The 17,652-nt window shown below is 38.5% G+C and overlaps 1 protein-coding gene across 13 annotated transcripts in view; it reads left to right on the forward strand.

The window, feature by feature from the left end:
• Positions 1-5,089: 5,089 nt before the first annotated feature.
• LOC114150140 (neuronal cell adhesion molecule-like) overlaps positions 5,090-17,652 on the forward strand; it is a 98,693-nt gene continuing 86,130 nt past the window's right edge. For 6 of the 13 annotated variants that reach the window (XM_028026381.1, XM_028026436.1, XM_028026453.1 and 3 more), the window contains exon 1: positions 5,090-5,252. The gene's annotated coding sequence lies outside the window, so the exon portion shown is untranslated. Of the gene's footprint in view, positions 5,253-12,048; positions 12,110-17,652 lie in introns of all 13 variants that reach the window. The other 7 variants (XM_028026477.1, XM_028026418.1, XM_028026463.1 and 4 more) reach the window with 4 other exon arrangements.

The following is a 17,652-nucleotide window of genomic DNA, read 5'->3' on the forward strand; positions in this document are numbered from 1 at the left end:
GCAGTTATTTTGGCGATCCACAAATTTGTTTTGGCTCAAGCTCTATGTCGGATGCCCTTCTCGATACAAATTCCTTGGGCTAGAGGTGGGGTCCACTCAGACCGACGACTACCATACACAAACTCATACCTAAGGACAATTTAGAGATGCCAGTTCACCGACAGTCATGTTTTTGAGCTGTGGGACGAAGCTGTAGCACTAAGAGAGAGCCCACTCGCTGCAAGGCAACAATGCAGCCAACTGCTCTACCGTGCAATAAGTAAATCTACAAGCACAAATTAAAATCCAGCCTTCAGGATATCTGCACGTTTTTTTTTACTTTCCTGGCTCCCAGAGATTTGGTTTCTGCATGTTGCAACAATCAAGAAACAACACAACGCAGAGCTTGGCTGGTAGTTGATCATTTTGATCATGGGCAGTTTAATTTATTTATTTGCAAGTTCAATCGACTCTGCTGCAAAAGATGTCAAATCTGGACAGAATTTAAGATTTAGGACATTTATCCTGTTTGGAAATGTTCGAAAGTTAGGAGTTGAAGCTTTGTTTAACCTCTAAACTAGACCCCGTTTTAAAACCACACAGAGCTCCACTTTTTCATCCAAAGAAGTCTAGATGTCAAAACAGAGTACATCTATATATTTTTTTATGTCCTAATAAAAGCTTTTTTTTGGGTTCTCTCACTTAATAACAAATAACTAGATTCAAGGATGAAGGATTTAAATTAAATAGGGCCATATTGTTTAGAAATTGGGATTTGATTTTGTGCCTTCAGAATAAGAAATTTAATTTGGGAACGCACACATTCTTATGTCCAAGACTGAGTAGAAACCCTAATAAAATAGATATTCAACCATCTTACTGTATGTAAATGCAAGAAGCAGTCAGATGTTCAGAAGTTAAGGGGAATTTAATTTCCGTCATAACTACATATGTTTAAGTTGATCTGTGTTTTGTAAGCTTGAAACACAAAGATGACTTGCATTTAATAAGAAAAACGAGTACATGTATTCAATTGAGGTTTTAATGATGAGAAGACTAACGCAGGACCTTTACCAGTAGTTTTTTCTGCATTAACATTTTAATTGAGAAAGCATGTGGAACATTGCACTAGTTTGACTATTTACAGTATGTTGCTTTTGCTTTCACATATTTTAACTTTTAATTTCAAAAACATTGGAACTTGGGTGGAGGTGCCAGAGTAGCCAAGTTACAATCACATTATTGAAACAAGCGTTCAAATCACTGCAGTATAATATAAACCAGCAGGGTATCCAGAAAAATCAGACCTATCAGGAGTATGTTATATTCCATCCACTAAGACCATTTTCTGTTGAAAGTATCCCTCTGCACTTAGAGAACGACAGATTTTCTCCCCTGTAGCTTTAAAGGAATTTTACATTTACTTTTACATTTTCCTGCTAAAAGAAATAAATTCAGAACTTTTATAGAAATCTGGCCCCAATCCTCTCACTGATATTAATAAATACACCCTCCACCCACGACATTGATACAGTTGATCCACCAATTGTAGAAAATAAATCCTGGTTGAGTTAGTGGCCCCTGTAGCTAACATTATTATCGAGGCGCTAAACGCTGCCCCCACTCAATACAAAGAACTCATAATGTAATTACAGACCCCACCCTGTGAGAGGAAATGCATCTCCTCTCTGACGTAAACAGGTTTGACTCATGAACCTGTCCCGCAGCAGTAATCACATCGCTAATTTCATTTCTTTTGCACCTTCGGCAAAACATCCCCTCTGCGAAACCCAACGTGTCAGCTTCATTTAAGCCCAGGACTGTGCGTGTCAAGGAGTCGTTCTCTCACCTTTGTTTTTGTGTAGCAACTGCTTGTCCTCAGGGTGGATGCGTCCCGATCACAGCGGAGGTTTAACTGCAGCAAAGAAACCCAACTCATTACCACCTAATTGGTTTTGGAGAGTCCCGGACTGATAATAGGATCATATATAAAAGATTTCATTCCCACAGTACTATTGCAACATAATTTACAGTTCCTTCGAAACCTGTTCATACCGGGTGAACTTTTTCTTGTTTTGTTTTGTTACAACCACAAACTTTAAAAACTTTTTTTTGGATATATCACATAGCTGTGAAGTGGATGGATAAAAACAAATATATTGATAATATATATAGGCTATATTAATTTTTTCTTTTAAGAAAAAGAAAAAATGCGCCATTGATTTTAGCTGAATGTTCTTAAAGGGCCGGTTGTGCCAGAATATATAGATAAAACCAATTCAACTGTTAAAATATCAATAAATACCGTTTCCTCCAGGATTTTTAAAATTGTTTTAATGTATTTTTTGTAATCAAAATTACAAAATTTGTGGTGCCAATCTAGAAATGTTTGTAAAGAATTTTTACGCTATTCGCACTAATGTATGATGTTAAATGTGACTGCTTATTACTCATATCAATTATGGACTATAAAATCAATTAAGATTGAGGCAGCAGTCACTTAAACTCAAAGTTTTTGACCAGTTTTGAGAAAATTTGCAGTAAAATCTGAAAAAATGTGAAGATTTGTTGATTTTGTGTGCTTTTTGCAGATTTGTGAAAAACTGGAGCAACTTATTGATGTAATTTGGAGTATAGAGGGCCGCATAAAAAGTCACATAAAAGCCACATTTGGCCCTGGGTCTTGAGTTTCACACCTGTGTGTTGGATGCAGCAAACTTGAGGTGGAGCATAACAGCAGCACAACATACAACTAGAATTACAACAGAATCAAAGTGAAATTCATTCCACTTCGGGCTTGGAAACTTTTGCAAACTTTTAGACTGAATTGCTATTTTTCTTTCTAAATCAAAAACTCCACTTTAATAATGTCTGCATTATTATTATCCAAAACAAATCTGAAATGTGAGCATCGGACTGTGTTTTGTTTCTCAGTCTGTCTCAAGTCTCTTGGATTTAACCATCACCCCTAATGAGAGCTAATTAATTTCACTGCTTAGTATTTTCAGCAAGTTGTCACCAAAGTAACGGCACAAAAATGGGTAGCAGAAGAAGAAGTCACGGCAAAAGATGAAGCTGAGCTGATGACTTCTAGCACTCAGCGTGATAATGGGCTCCATAATTGGCAGTGCACCAAGGTAGAGACACCAACGTCTCTAAATGTTTTTTTTTTCACGATAATGCCCTGATGATTTTCGGTATGCAATTTGGAAACTGCTCTACTTAATCCCCTTGCTGTTGTCCTTCAAGCTAATAAAATCCCTCAGAGTATATTACAAATAAATTGCAAAGGAAACATTACGAGGCTCTTTTAATGGTATTCAAGACACATCCGGATATATCTGGAGGGCAATCTGAAAACAGAGGAGAGGAGACATTTTACAACATTTCTCAATCTGGTGGCGAGAAGGCAAACATGCAGGAGAAGCAAGGTTTGGCTGATGAATTTAGTCGAATTATTCTTTCCCTCTGCTTACTGTCGCTGTTTGACAGTTTTAATGAAAATAGGCTAAACACCCAGATGTGGATTAATGCCATGTACTCTAGGTCAGAGAATGGGAAGGAGTGGTTTGAACCTTCTATTTTATTATCCTTAAAATGTCTTGTTATCTGCCCCTTTGCTCTGCTCCCAGATGAATCCTCATCCAGAACATAAGCCTTTTCTCCTCTCGCTTCATATCTCGTCTTAATTTGTTTATCTCAGTGAACCAGCTTCTGCAAGGAATCTCAAACCACACACCCTGTTTCCATGCCAAACCAGGCTTATCCTGACAGTAATAACTGAGTCACTTGCTCTCTTTGTTTCAAGCTATGGCGGCTAATGGTTCCCAGTGCTGTGCCTGAGATAATGGAGGAGCGTGAGGTACATGCTGTAAAAGAACAGGGTATGGAAGATGATTTAACTATAGGAGGAAATGTGCCTTTAAGGTCGCGTGACCCTATGTACCAGAACCTGACTGATCCCAGAGGCTAATATGTGATAATTGATGCTATCAGTAAGACATTATATAAGAATCTCTGAGAAAATTACTTCTAGAGAGATGAAACCACATGACTAAAGATACATGAATTTTTAAAGATATTTTTTCCTTTGCTAAATACTACTGTCATTTTAACAATGACAGCAGTAAACTCTGGTCATTTTAGACTAAGATTTAACTAAAGTAAAAACAAAAAGTAAAACAAAGGTTGAATATATGGACGAGTATCTCATGACCACTGTTGGATAAAGCAGAGGAAAACAGCAGCAACATGCAGAATTTGATCTGGATGATCCTAGAGACTACGCAAAGTAGAGTGTACATCAATCACTCTTCTTAACATGCTCCAACCCAGCGCTGTTAAACGTTGAGGCTGCTAATGGTGCGCTGTGATGCCGTAGCTCGACTGGGGACTGCAGCTCTGAGGAGGAGCTTTGTGGAAATAGGTGGAGCTTTGGGAGAGCAAGCATTTAGGCACCCCCAAATTGCTGCCACAAGAGATTGAAGGGTTTCTCAAAGCAACACTCCGGGTATGTTTTTGATGAAGGAGTAACATTATGACATGATGTAAAGCAAAAATAAAACAACGATTTTATATAATTCTTTCTCTTTAACAAAAGGGTCCAGATGGGCCAGTAAGCATTTTGCATGATTTCATGTGTGCATCAAGCATTTCTTTTTTTTAAATCTTAGGTTCTTAGCCTCCTGAATAAATGTGGTAGGATTTTCCTTACATTTTTATTGTGAGATTATACCAATGTCATAGATTGATTTCTTATGTTTTATACACATCTTCAGCTGGCATAGTGACGGCTGCTCCTGTATACTTAAAAAGCGGCTCCCTGCTGCTGCATTACAGGCAGCTGACATTGCTCAGCTTTGAAAGGAGAACTTTTGGCCCGTTTCATGCTAAAAACCGGCCCAGCTGTTCTCCAGCTGTTATGTTCGGAACACGAGGGAAGCTGAAGCACTAATGGCTTGTATATTTCTGTAACAATTTGCTGCCTCGAGGCCACCGCGCGTCAGTAGCGGCGCTGCAGTGCATGCGCACACCCTGGAGGATATAGCTGCCGCGCGCCCCCGCCCGCGCGTGTGACGGCGCGCGTGTGAACTGGTGGGAGAGGAGAGGAGAGGACCAGTGAGGCAGAGGAGGAGGAGGCAAGTGCAGGAGGCTTGGCACTGAACGGGACTCCGCGTAAATAAACAGCACAGCAGCAAAGCGCTCCGTGGAGGGGGAGCTGAAGAGACGGAGCACACCGGGCTTCGCGTGTCGCGTCGAAGAGGAACAGTCAGGTAAGCAACGCTAAATTACACAATTTGTAGCACAAACACGCGCGCTCGCGCGTGTGGTGCAGTTTACAGTTCCCTGTCCCGAGTTAGTGGACGAAGAAGCCGCTCGAGCACTCTGAGCTGAATACTGGGTTTCTGCAAACACAAACCTCTTGACAGCTGCCTCGCTGGGCTTCAAGGGCCATCTGAAAGCCGAATGTACTTTTCTGGTATTCACATTTATGTTCTGCTGGAGAAAATTACTTGGAGTCATCTCAACTGCAAAAGCGACGTGTTGTTGTAGTTGTAGGTTGCTCAAAAGATGCACAGAAGACTGATTGCCACTTATTTAGTCCTACCCTGACATATGATAAAAAAAATAGTAACAATTATCATTTCTTATAAATAGATTTTAATCAATGTCTCTGAGTAGATATTATGTTAAATTATTCCCACTGATTGTACTTACTCAGCCAAATTCCAACTAAATATTTGATTCATTTTTCCTATCCATTTTTTCCAATCATATAAAAATGACAAAAAAAAAAGTGATTAAGTCCCAAACGTTACTGAAACTGTAAAGCACATTTTAAATATATTCGATTAAAGTATTTGGTTATGTTGACCATAAGCGTATGTGTGGCAGACTTGGTCATATTTTTGGACTTTAGGAAATTTAAGCCAGTTTAAAACATTTAAGCCTGTTTCTGAACATTATAATAGGAGTCCCCCAAGGTTTGGTGTTATTTTCTGTCTTTATCTCTAAAATGGAAAACAATATGTCTGTAGCTAAAGTGTAACGTACAGAGATTAGACAATACTATACATAGATTTCTGTTCTTTCAAGCAGTCTGTTGACAAACGTCTAATGTCTTTTTTAGCATTTGTTGGTTCTTAGTATAAAGAAATTAAATTAAGGTTGTTTTCCAGAAATATTTCCCATATTTCAAGTCATATTACTTCTGCACCAGGCTGAGACCTTATTGAAAGTATCATCATAGATATATTTAAATATTTGTTTGGATAGTAACCATTATTTTAGAATGCATATTGAGAATTTAGGTTGAATATAACTGAAAATTGTAATATAATTGTTTGCATGTTATTTTCTGGAATTTAGTAGAGGTGCTTCCTTTTGCTTTACATTGTGATGATGCCAAATCTTTAGAGTATTCTTATGTCTGATGTTTTTGTGTCTTTGGGGAGTTTAAAGCTCCTTTAAGCTTTCTGTAACAGAAGGATACTGCAGTTATTCCTAGACTAGATTTGTACCTGTATTATGTTGAGTCAGATTTTTTTATTTTTCTTGTGTTTATGTCGATTTTTCAAAGTTAACTTGGAACTTGTGCTGGTGTGCCTTCTGGATCAAGTCTTTCTCTGAAAAGAGGAGTTAATGGCAACCACTGCCTTAAGGTTAAGAAACTTTGCTTGCTAGCAGTTAGTTTGACTTTTGGACAAGTGTTGTTGCTGAACTTGTTAAAGTGGAGCACAAAAGTGAATTGTTGCATCAAAACACAATGACTGGATTCTGGCAAATGTTTCTTCCTGTTGAAAGAGAGTTGATACTTTCTACTGTCACCACCTGTAGTGTGCAGTACTGCTGGAAAGTCGGCTTAACTTCCTGAATGCTTACATTGAATCTTATTTTTCTACAGAATTGTATTGCGTTTTTATTAATTGATTGGTGTCAATATTTTTGTGTAATAGAAATAAAGTGACCCTATTTTTTTTTGTAAAGTACTTTTACATTTTAATGGCTCTAAATATATGAGCTGAATTGAAAACTACTTCCAGATTTAGCTAAAGGTTAGTCTATATATTTCTTTTAAAAAGTATAATAAATAATGATATATTTTAAAGATAACATTATGATACCTATAAGGTTAATTTGGCTTTTTTTTATTTTTTATTTTGGTGTAAAACAAACACAGAGAAGCTGTGAAATTTTTGGTCACATCTGTGATGATGTGGAAGTCTTTTAATCAGTCCACACCTCGTCAAGATGTGTGATTTTTAAAGAATAAAAGTACCTAATGATAAAGTAAGCAATTATTGAGCAATATGATACATTTCACTATGTCTGATAGAAATGTAGATAGTTGTAGTGACTAATATTTTTTAATGTCCAGAATTATTATTTTTTTAATTGTATTGTAGCTGAGTTCCTGTGTGGATGAAATTGCTGCCTGAATACAGAAAATCTCTCATATCCTAAGCTGATTTGCTGCCCACATGTTTAATTCCTGTCATGCTCATATCACAACTCTATCTTGGCTTTCACTGACCAGCCTGTTTGGTCTAATTTTCCCCACAACATCCGCTTCCCATCGAGACTTCACCAGTTGCATCTCTCAGCCATCATTTCACAAGTCAAACAATTGTTGCACTGAGAAAAATCCAATTCTCACCCAATCCTTTGCTTTCTACCCCCTCCTCTTTCTTCTGTCTAGCCTCCCCCACCCTTCGCCCCCAATCAAAGCTTTGGCCAGGGGGGAGCGCGCCATCATCCAACATCTCAACAACACCCCTCTTTCCCCTTCTCCTCGTCATCCTCCCAGACGCTCTCACTCATACACACATGCCTCGACTGCACACTTTCACTCTCTGCTCTGTTGGCCAAATTAATACAATGCTAATGACCTCTGCTTTATTGTCTGAAGCCTCAGTGCTTTCTGAAAAGGCTGACACACTTTCCAATGATGTTTATTCACTCCACACAGACTACTGTTAATCTGTCTAAGAAGATAACAATATCCCTCTATCCTTGTTAGCATTAATGCAGAAACAGGAGGTTAAGCCTGGAGATATCTCTGCATTGCTGGATTTTTTGGTGGTCTCTTGAGCAGGCATTGCTCTGCAGCTGCCTGGAGATCTGCTAACAGGGAACATTTCAGGCCCACTTGACAAATAAGGAGAAATCGGGACAAGATAGTGACCTACATTGTGCTGCCATCTTTTACTCTTAGCATCGGCGCAAACGGCACCAAGGCGGGGGGAGATTTGCATAACTAAGGGATTACGATGACACACGTTGGCCGGAGTTATTGAGAGAGCGCCAGTCTAAGTCACACTCCTGACCTAAAACCAGCAATAGCGCTAGTTCTCTGCTCTGGGGGCTGTGGGAAAAGCTTGGGTGTTTGGAGGGAAAATGCCACCAATTCCACCCTGTGGGCTGAAGAAGTACGCAGACTATGCTCTGAGAAACGATTGAGGCTCTTTCTGTGACCGGCTGTCTGTGGCATGGTGAGTGCTGCAGGATGGAACAAAGTGCCCCACTGACAGAGAGCGTTCTTCTGTGTCACTTTGAGCTGATGATTACATCATCGCTGTGAGGAACTGGACTAAACCTGGGAGCCTTTCAGTTGGCGATTATCTCAACAAGGACACTCATTTATGTAGCAGACAGACTCATGTCAGTCATTCTCAGATGGAACTGATTAAACAAGCCAGCTGACTGATGCTGCAGTCAGTGAGAAAAACGTTCATTATGGATGGCATTTACAGGGCCTTGCTAAAGTACTGACACCTCTTAAACTCTTTCTCACATTTCCTCACTTTGCAACTGCAAACATCAATATATTTCACTGGTTCTGCTTGCAATAGCCCAACAAAACATGGAGCGTAATTAAGAAGTAGAAGGCAAACAATTTTCCCTTTTTAATTAAAAATCTGAAGAGTGTGCATTTGTATTTAGTTCTCCAGAGTAAATACGGCCTAGAACTGGATTTAATTTCTTCAAGCTGCAAATATTTTAGTGCTTGAACATCTAGAGAGTGAAATTTCCTGCCTTGTCTTCTTTCCAAAACAGCTCCAGTTCAGTCATATGAACTGGAGCTGAATATGGAATGAATATGGAAAGTGTCTGCGAGCAGAAAGTTTCAGGTTTTTCCACAGATTCTCATTTGGACTTAGGTCTGGACTTTGACTGGACCACTCAGAAACATAATTCTTTATTAATATTAAAACTTAATGTTTATTAATTAAAGTGCTTTAAAAATATCCGACTCAGCTAAAATGTATGAACAGGTCAAACCTTTACAAAAACTGGAAATCAGAATATCAAAATTCAACTATAAAACTGATTGGCACATATCTTACAAATAACCTATCACCCTTTACGTTGCAAATTTTCACACACAGTTTAACAAGTAGTTTTTTTATAAGGTTAACACTTTAGCTAATGACAAACTGTCACTTTGTCATTAGCTATCAGACTGTATTGGAACACAGTCCACGGTACATGACAGCATCTTCGTGTTTGCAAAATGATCTGTGTTAGCCAAACATGTTTCAGTAACTTTTATACTTGAATCAACACAGATTTTCCTTAAGTAACTCCAAAATGTTTAAGGTTTTGTTTTTTAAATGGTAGAAATTAGCTATTAGATGCTCTAATACATTGTAGGTTTGACTCACCCATGAAAGGTGCTCCGATTCCCCAAACTGAGATTAATGTGACTGCTGTCTACTGCAAAATAGATACTGACTGCTCCACAAATCCACACTTTATAATTTTTACCTATCTTTTACTAGATATTAATTTATGGTATGCATGCTCTGGATACTTTTTCAGATCTTCTACCTTGAAATAAAACTAAGGTGACAATGACCGAATGACTAAGAGGAAGAAAGAAAAAAAAAAGATCAGACGGAGTCCTTATTTTCCTTAATGTCTCTGAAGGAAAATCACATTCAGCACTTATCAATGAGCCATGATGTTTTACTTGTCATAAAAAATTGCACAGGCAAAATTCAATAATTCACCATCATGTGTCAGCCCTGCTGATTGACCGGATGATTGAGTGTGCTCTGGGGACCCATATATGATCCAGTCGTTGCTGTGAGAACCACGAGTGTGCAGCTCAGCTGAGATGAGGCCAAATCTCCAGGGACTGATGGAAGCCCGTGCCTATCCATTAGTGTCACTTCGGCCTGGGTGTTTCTTCCCAGCAGAGCAGTCACACACGTCAGCGCAGCACACTGACATTGCCTGGACCCCCTTGTCACAAACATTTTTGGCTCTCTTTGGGACTGATGTGCGCCTCATTAAGGGAAGTGACACTCTCACCTTCTTCACGGATGCTTGAATACTTGGTTGTAATTCAGATATATGTATGCAGAGTCAGAGGAATGCATCACAAAAGAGTGTTTTACAGACATGTTCATCATGTAAAGATGAAAACATCTCTCTTTCCGTCTGTCTCTGTATATGGTACGTGTAGGCAAGGTGGTGGATGCAATTACAGTTTCACAGGCAGTTAGGCAGCAGCTCTAATAGGGACTGACACTTTCCTGTGAATCCACTTAATGCAGCTGCAACTGTTGATGTTTACAGCTTAGACTTTTATTGTTCTGTTCAAATGGAATTGTGACGTATAGCTTGGAAAAACGGATGAATGAGGGGATTTATGTGTTGCTCACAGCAACCCTCCTGACTAATTAGCTGAAAAGATGTGAAGTCTTGTTGCTTTATTCCACTTTTTAATCTTTTGCAGAGCTTTTCAAGGATGCTGATTAAATATTGTACACTAAAAGTAACTCCTTGCTCAAGTTATTTTAATTTCTGATGCTTTTACTTGCAAACATTCTCAAAAATCCAACCTTGAATCTTAGAACATTAAATAATTTTTATTATTGCTGGTATTGTATTACTTTTGCAGAGATATAGACATTTTAATTTAGCGATTTTAGGTACTAGAAATTTCTGAGCATCCTTTCACTCTCATCATCCTGAGCATGGCTAAGGCAGTGGTAGGTCAAAGATTTTGTAAGATTGGATCCAAAAAATTTGAGATCTTGCAACTGTTTACCTTTTCCTCTCAGTCATACAAGATTCTGAGCTAATATTTAAAGTTTAATGGAAACTGAGTCAGGAATTGGCATAGATGGGTATGAGTAAAATGTATAAATTTTTTAAATACTGTATTATTAATGAAATGATTCTAAAACAAATTGAATAACATTTTCTGATTGCTTTTATCTGAACAGCTTGCCAACAAGCTGATAGCTTGCCAATGTTGTTTTAATAAGAATGACTGGTGGGAGTCCTTTGCTCAGCATTAATGTCGGGTTTTTTTATTGGGGATATTTGCAAGTTACTGATTTTTTTTTCTTTAACTAGCCTATTTTCAACCAACTCTCCAGCAGTGTGCAGCAACAGGTAGAGTTGGGACACTGCGGCTTTACCATAAAGCTGTAGAAAATGACGATCACTGCATACCTTTCCTTTGTGTCGCTTTAGATACAATATATTAAAGAACTATGAGCTGTAGGGAACTGATGAACAATTTTAGCAGTTTTTGAACATTTTTAAACTTGACATAAAAAAAGTTTAAAAACCCTGACGTGTGAAGCTGTTGTGTGTGCAGGAAGCTAAATGTTAATTAAATGCCACTAAGTTTTAGATCCAGTATTAGCAGAGGCAGGACAAACACTGCTCAACAGGTAAATGCTTAATTGTTTAAAATCTTCTAGCTTTAGGCCATTAATTAGAAATAATAACTGGAGTTTTTATGTCCTAAATGAGTTATCAAGCTCCTGTTCAATAAGGCCTCTCCCTCTAAAATTAGTGTGTTATTTTTGGCCAATAGGGGCCTTGACAGATGGTGGATGTGTAAAGGTCAGTGTAGATATCCCGTGACGGCCCACTGTGACCACAATATTGCACCAGAGCTTTGCAGCATGACAGTCATCAAGCCTAATCACTCAGGGTTGCCAAGGGAACACTATTATCAGATGTGTCATGTTATTTCACCCTGTTACAGAGTAAAGGGGTGTAATAACACGTAGACATGGTCTTTTTTGTTGTTGTTGTGACCAGCTGCTGGGGGAGCGACATCAATCGAGCCATCTTTTGAACTGGGTCACCAGGATAATGGAAGGTAATGGTGTTGGTGTTATGCTTATGTTCTCTGGCCCCTGCAGGTCATGTCATCTTGCTTTTATTCATGTCTCAATCTAATGTAGTCTCATTTAGATTTACAAAATAGAGTATGAGGAACTGGACATGAGACAAAAATGTGCATCCAGGGTGTATTTCTTGAGAAACAGTGAAGCGAGGGGGGATCAGGGGGAGTGTTTTGATGCTTTCAGGGTGTTCCAGGGAGGAGGGGCGGATCATGTACCACCAGCGATGTTGAGAAGGGGCAAGGGGAACAAAAGGGGCCTGTTTTCTCTGTCTGTACTGGTGGAGCGGCTTTTCTCGCCCCTTCCTTGCTGTGTGTGCGTATATATGAGGGGGTGTGTGTGTGTGAGTAGAAGGGTGACGTAGGGGTAACATTGGAGAAGATACACAATAAAAAGTCGGGTGCTGTGTCTCTCTTTGAACACATTGTTATTGCTGTAGAAGAGGGGACAGAAAGGCAGATTTCATCACAGAGAAGCATTGGGTCTACTAAATCTCCTGCCAGCTTTGGAAGGGCAGCAGATGTTTAGAGAGGTTGTTGGAGCCCCAGCAGCAGGACATAACAACGCTCGGTGCTTCCCTTTCCTGCCCTTAGAGCAACAGGAGGTGGGCATTACTTCACTGGCAGGGTCATGGGCTGTCCAAAATTCAGGGACATTAAAGACGAGTGTGTTCTGGAGTGGCCTGCTCTCAAGCCTCCATCCTTCCTTAAATCTGAAGGAAGATTACAAAAAACTGCACCCCATATCTCACTCCAAGTTGGCACAGGCATCGATATCATTTGCATTGTGAATAGCTAAGTAAATACAAAAGAAGATTAATTTGTCGGCAGCCTTGTATTGTAGTTACGCAGTCTCATTTGAGAAATGCAGAAAAAATCTAACATTAATTTAAATACCTTTATTTGAGAGGAAAGATATCTATATTAATAAATGATTGCCTTTTACAAAATAACTGGTGGCACAATTTTTGGCACCCTTACTGTTAATACTACAATATCTTTTTAACAAAAGAACAAGACTTACTCTTTGACAACATCTTAGAAGGTTACACTATTCAGATGGAGCAATATTTGACTATTTATCTTTGCCCAATCTCTCAAGGTTGTCCAGACTCCTGGTTTCGCTCTTATGCTCTCTTCCTGTCAGCTGACCCCATAAGTTTTTGGTGTGGGGAAAAGGATGACCAGGGAACAAGGTAGATTTTGTGTCTGGGTAAACATTTCTGTGTTGATTTATTTGTATACATGCTTGTACATTATTTTAATCTTTATCCTGTTAAGAGAGCCGTTGGGATTTTCTTGCAGAGGTACAGTAGATAGATCTATGTTTGAAATCTCCTGGTATTTCATGGGATTAAAAAGGTGCCTAATGCCTTTGAAACAGAACCTCAGTAACAGTTTCACACATCCTCCAACACACGTTCCTCTGTTGTTTCTCACCAAATTCACCTAGAATATTACTTGCTGAATTTTAAACTCATCTGACTAAACACAACTTTGTTAGAGTTTAGCACCACATGTTTATATTTGTGATTGTAGGACAGGAAAGATTTTTTCTCGGCATCACACCCAAACAACTGGTTGCCATGTAGCGGTTGTTACATTTTCTAACACGCAATATTTTTTTAATCTCCTTCCTCGACACTAACCTCTTTCCCGAAACATTTCCGTCCCTAACCTGCAAAGACAAGCTGCCTCTGAGCTGCCTCTTATCTATTCATAGATCTCAAGGGGAGGTGGTGATATCCCGCACAGCTTTGAGATTTCAATTATGAAGTTGGTAGCGTCGGACCACTGCAGATGTGATGCAGCATTGACACCAGCACTATGCATACAATTTGTATTTCAGTTTCCCCAAGCCATGTCTTTTTAAAACTGTAATGTGAGGAGAACTCAGAGTATCCTATTGTTGGCTTTTAATTTAAAATATATATCTTATTTTCTTTCTCTTCTCATCAAAAATTATTTCTAAGTCTTTCTTACACTTTTAAATCCTGTGGTTGACTGATCACTTAAATCATTTTTCATCAACCTCTTCATCATTCTTTTGACTCCCGAAGCCGGCTTGCCTTTATAAAAGTTAATTATGGACCTGTGACTACCTCACTTGGTGTTACTGATTACTGATTAAACAATTGTAGAAACTTTTAATAACTGGAAAACATTTAGTACAATCAGTAGTGGTATATATCTATATATACTGTATATATATCTCTCTATATATGTATATATCTATATCTATCTATCTATATATAGATATACAGAATATATATATATATATATTCATAGATCTCAATATATCTATGAATATCTTTTATTGAGATATTCATAGATCTCAATATATTACGTTATAATGTGATAGTGCTCGGAATTTTTTTTTTCCTGCATGATAGCAATGCGCTTCTGTAGCAATGCGCTTCTGTAGCAATGCGCTTCCGTACAATCACACTGATGAAATGAAACAAGATACAATATATTTTTAAATGAGGCCTACCTTATTTAAAGAGAAGCTCACTCTGATGACTTTTCTGGGACGCAAAAAGGCTAAATAATCCACCTTGTTTATGCTAATATTTCTCGCCATCGCTCCTTCTCAGTCTACGCCAAACCACTCCCACACACACTCGAGCTCGAGATAAGTCCATCCTGATTGGATGAATCCTGTGGCCGCGGGCTGACCCTGGACTGACCCCCAAGTAGCCGCAAACCGAGGGGGCGTGGCTAGACGCCTGTCAATCATTCTGAATGGTGCTGTCAGAAGTTAGCCCTTCGGAAAGACCCGGGGATTTTCCCCAAGTGGTTTGACACCAGGTTTGTTGAAAATTTAACAAAATGTGATACATTACTTCTAAAATGTAGTTATTTTTAGGTATTTAATTTTAAGTTGTTTATTTTAACAACTTTATTGTAAATGTCAGGGAGGGCTTAGCCCACTTATACCAGCCGTCCCTGAGTACATTTCATTTACTTCAAAAGAATTGTTAGGATACAACAAACTGTACAAAGTGAATAATTAGCAACCAGCACAGTTAACATTAGCATCTATTAGTATCTTTTTCCCTACTGAATTAATGCACAGTTTCTTTTCTAAATATTTCAATGTTATTTTATTCTTCTTCAATAAAACAATCAATTTATTTTCAGGCTTTTTGCACATTTGCATCAGAGGTGACTACAAATTTGTGTACGTTTTTGTATCACTGAGAGCTCAAATTGTGCTTATGACAAATTTAGTGTTTCTACTATAAGCATCTGTGTTCTTGTCCAACCGTTGGTGAATGTTACATCGTGTAAAGTCATAGGAGAAGGGAATTTTAGATATAAGCAAATCCAAGGCATAGATTATGCCCACACAAGATATGACCATGAATCAACAGGAAAGAGGAAGACTTTTAGCTGTCAAGTCATGAATGAAGTTGACTTGGAAACAAATTTACCATGGTTCATGTGCCTCTCTGACCCCGGGATCTTATTTAGGCCAGGCTTTTCTAATGCCCTCGGCCTCTGATCCATCCTCTAACCCCGCCCACAGCCCAGCCCCGGCTAAAAGAACATGCTAGCAGTTCAGTAGCCACCAATGAAGGGCCCTTAATCCAAACGGGATGACAGCTTGGCTCTGGAGACTGTTTCTGTGGAGCTGAGACCAATGGGCTTTTCTTTCCCTCTTTTTCATCCCTTAAACCCCCCCAAACACAGCCATGGGATTCCTAGGGTAGAAAAAACATGTCCCAGAGGAGACAGAATAACATCTGAGATTCCCTCCGTCCACCAGAAGATATACAGAAACATCCTTTAAAAATAAAATGCATAAATAACAAAGATATATATATTTTTATCTCTGATGCCACATGTTGTAAAAAACATAATCTGTACCCACATAATCTTTTTCCAGGCTGCAAAATGATTAGGTAGGATTGAGGTCAGAAAACCATTTGAATCATAAAATTTAGTGCTGCTGTCACACCAAATCCCTTTTTCCTTCCTTTAAACCAATCAGCTGCTCCGTTTTGAGCTCATGTGTTTACAGAGATTCAAATGGAGCATTAGTTAATGTTAATGTGAAATAACAATGATCACCACACATGTTTACTAGCAGAGTGAGTCACTCTCCCAGGCTACTACTGCATATTCTTCCTTTTTTATGAGGATTATGTTGCAGCACTGATGTTTGTCCTACACAGGACAAACATCTGAAAAATAATGTTTTTTAAATGCAGTTTTTTATATATTGCTAGCTATGTATTTTCTTACATGCAAATTTACTGGGATCCCTTGTTAAAGATGCCTTAATACGAACTAAATCCAACCTTTAATTTGAATACATTTATTCAGTGAGAAGAGAAATACAATGTTAAGAAGTGTTTTAGATCAGATCACTAGTTCCACACCAATGGCACTTAAAACAGTTTCTTTAATGTAAATGTACGTTTTTACGTTGATTAGTGTGTGTGGGAACATTTAGTTAGTAATCCATCACTGTTTCTCCAGGGTATACATTTTTGACATTAAAACCCAATTCTTTTACCCACTCATCAAAATTGGAAGGACAGTATAATATGCCATTTTTGACTATTTATCTCAGAAATGGCTCCTAGAAAACAACTACTTGCAAAACCTTTCCACACCAAACCAATAATAAAAACATTTAAAGAGCCAAAACTGTAACACGCATGCCTTGCCATTAAGATTTTATTGAAATCTTCAATCATTTCAAACTGCATTGCTACTAACAAACATAGATTTCCTTCTCTTATCCTATAGTATATGTATGTGAATATATATAATCATGTTTTTTATCCTCTCTTCATCAAAACTTTATTTTTAAATAGTCTTTTAAAATATTTTGATTTGTAGGCAGGACACCCTCTGTATGTGTTAGGGATTTGCACTGAAGCAATTTGGAATCAAGCAAAGTAGCAAAGGAATAACAATCAGCATAATCTCCCTGTGGTCAGTCCTTTTACCGGCTTCTCACTTGGCATCTTTAGAGGCTGGAAGACACAGTAATTGTCCTGGAGATAATTTTCTCTCTGTGAACTGGGTTTGCTGTGATGAAGGGCAAACAGACAAATGGCAGCTTCATTTGTTCAGGATTTCCTCTGAGGCTGGCCAGCCTGATAACCCAATCAAATGTCTGAAAGCTGTCTGTGGTAACACTGGGCGTTTTCACTACTATGTTTGTCTCTATTTATGTGGAAATATCAATAAGTCCGTGTGGAAATATCCATGATTCGATGTCAGTGTGCCTCTGGTGATCGCCAAATCCCTGTGGAGTTAAAAGCATATGGGAATGATTCATAAAAAAAAAAGTTACTTATCTTTGTTTAACATTGTCTTCATATTCTCACACTATTGCACCATTGTATATTGGGAAGTTGGCAATGAATGGCTTTCATTCTTTTGGATTTAGTCAGTATTGTGTTGTTGGAAGCTGAAAAGACTGGAGTCTGGAGCAGACCTAAAGCTTGGGTCTTCAAGGTTGGCTGGTTTTGGGGCTCTGAGGCTCACTGCACAATGAC

The sequence above is a fragment of the Xiphophorus couchianus genome, chromosome 2, assembly GCF_001444195.1.
Source record: "Xiphophorus couchianus chromosome 2, X_couchianus-1.0, whole genome shotgun sequence".
Taxonomy (NCBI): domain Eukaryota; kingdom Metazoa; phylum Chordata; class Actinopteri; order Cyprinodontiformes; family Poeciliidae; genus Xiphophorus; species Xiphophorus couchianus.